The sequence below is a fragment of the Brassica napus genome, unplaced genomic scaffold (genome assembly GCF_020379485.1).
Source record: "Brassica napus cultivar Da-Ae unplaced genomic scaffold, Da-Ae ScsIHWf_3057;HRSCAF=3862, whole genome shotgun sequence".
NCBI lineage: Eukaryota > Viridiplantae > Streptophyta > Magnoliopsida > Brassicales > Brassicaceae > Brassica > Brassica napus.
Genome location: NW_026016294.1, coordinates 7,501 through 10,300, shown reverse-complemented (window position 1 = coordinate 10,300; position 2,800 = coordinate 7,501).

Sequence of the window (2,800 nt, the reverse complement as noted above, 5' to 3'; positions counted from 1 at the left end):
AATAATTTTAAGAGTTTTGTCGATATTTTCGGACTGTTTCGACTAAATATTTTTCATCATTCGAATCTCGTCCTGCTCTGAATAAACTCACCCAGCATGAATAAAAATCAACGATAATAATAACACTCGACCAGAACCATCAAGAGATGGTTTTTAGACCAAAAGACAGCCCCGTCGATATTAATTCACCGTGTCGATTTTTATTTAAATTCTGATCGATCAATCTTCAAACTGATCTTAAAGAATTTTCTTGACCAAAATTATATCTGCTCGTGAGGGTTATTACACCGACTGTTCGGACCAAGCCAGAACTTAGCAGATAATTCAAATTAGACAAGCAATCAGTACATAGAACATTCCTATCATTCAGAACGATTCAGTACTATAGGCTACGGTCACGCACTCACCTTTGTCTTAGAGTCGGTATGTTCTGTTTGATTCGGTCTCTTCTGACACCTCTTGAGCGGTTTTCCATCGGATCTTCGAACGTTTCAGACAGTCGGAATCCCCCACAGACGATCGTTCTTGACTCGGACTTGATCAATCCAGCCAAATATCGAAAGTTCTCTCTTTATCGGACTTTTTCTCTCTCTGAGTTCTTCTCTGGTTCTTTCTTTCTGTTTCCCGTACAGAAATGGCGAAATAAGACCAAGGAGACGATTAAAATGGGCAGTTGGGCGGTTTAGGCCCGGAGAAACTGCAAAGATAACCGTTCCCGCTTATTTTACACGCGGCTCTTTGTCCATAACTGCCTCCCCGCGCTCCAAAGCATGTCAGCGCGAGTTTTTCCTTTTCGGACCTTAACTGTTCCCGCCAGTTTTACTTAGACGAAACTCGAGCTGAAGCTGACCGATGCAGTCGACAACTCTAACAGCCTTGTCCGAATCAGACCAATACTACTGAATCAGCTCATCTCAGCTTAGCCGACAGTCTTAACTGCCTTGTCTGATTTCCGACAATCTCTGTCTAGCCGACCAGCTCAACCGTCATGTCCGAATCCGACAACACTTGTCCGGATCCGACCATTGCTGTCCGAAAATACCGCTTTGCTTGGATTTTCATCGAACTGGCCGAACACTACTGAGTTCCGCAAATCGAACGGCTGGTCCAATTCCGAGCGTAAGACCGACTGATGGAGCTTTGTTGGCTCAAAAAAACAGATCAGATCCTAGCTTTATTCGGGTACATGGTTCCGTTCCATCCACTACTAATCAGACTTCCGAACCAAGAACTCCCATCCACCCACGGTAAGTCCTTACAACTTTGGCCAGCTCTTTCTAGCATCATCAAACCCATTCAGTACGTCCCAACAGTCCGGCCAGTCAGTCCTCAGATCATCCTATCATCGATCTTTGGAACACGGTCGAGCTGCTTGGCCGCACAAATCCTTTCTCCACCAACTCATCCAACTGTTTCTTCAGTTCCGACATTTCAGCCGGAGCCATCCGATACGGAGCTTTGAGATTGGTGTTGTACCCGGCTCAAGCTCAATCGTGAAAGGATCAGAACGGTCCGGTGGTAATCCTGTCAAGGATTCGAACACGTCATCATACTCCTTTACAATCGGAATCCCTTCCAACTCAGCATCAGGTCCGACTTCCACAGTCGTGATTGAAGCCATATAGGCCTCACACCCTTTTTTCAGCATTCGTTTTGCTTGAAGTGCTGAAATGATCAGACTCCCATTGGTCGGTCTGACCCCTTGATAGACAAGCTTTCCATTGCCGATTTCAAACTGAACTCGGCCACGATGACAATCAAGATGTGCCTGTATTTACTCAGCCAATCCATTCCAAGGATCACATCGTATGATTTCACTGGGCAAATGACCAAGTCGGCTGGCATGTTCACTCCCCGATCATCATAGAGACGTTCGGATTTTTCCTGAAGTGTACATGATCTGACCACCAGCCGCTCGAACCGGTCTTACTTCTTCTTCTTCTTTCTGAAATTCTCCAATTCCAATCATCTCAGGTTGCACAAAGCAGTGAGATGCACCAGAATCAAACAGAACATGGGCTGCCACTCCACCCATGACTAAGGTCCCTACATATTCACCCGGAACACTAAGGACCTACTCTACAGACAAGCAATTTCACACAGAAATTCTTAAGGCAAAGGTGAGAGATAGAATGACTCACCAGTGATCGGACGAGACGTGCTTGGGTCCGACGACTCATCACCAATGGTGTACACCCGCGGCATGATGGCCTGCCTCTTCGCAGCCGGCTGAGGCCCATCACTCTGACGCTTCCCAGCAGATTGTGCGTCCTTTGGACACTGATTCTTGAAGTGTCCAGTTTCCCCGCAGTTGTAGCACACGCGTTCCCCAGTACTCCTGTTCTGGCTCTTCGGCCTTTGATCTTCTTCAGGACAATCCCGCACCTTGTGATCCATACTTCCACAACGGTGACAAGCTCCCGTAGCAGCACGGCACACACCAGAGTGCATCTTCCCACAAGTCGAACACGCACTGCGACTGGTTGCATTCGGCTTGCTGGAAGTGTGCCAGACTTCACCACCTTTTGGTTCTTCCCCGCATGCTTACCAGGATGGACATGCGCCACTGAGCCAAACACTTTGGCTTCCTCACTGATTCCCGCTTCCTGCTCCGCGGCCTTTCCCACAGTTCGGCCACGGTATCATAGTTGCGGATCTTACAACGAGTTCGGAGATCAACCCTAAGTCCGCGCATGAATTTACGGACCAAGGATATCTCAGACTCTGCCTCACGCCCAGCATACTTCTTGAGGCTGTTGAACTCTACTTCATATTCCCTTACAGACATAGATCCCTGTTC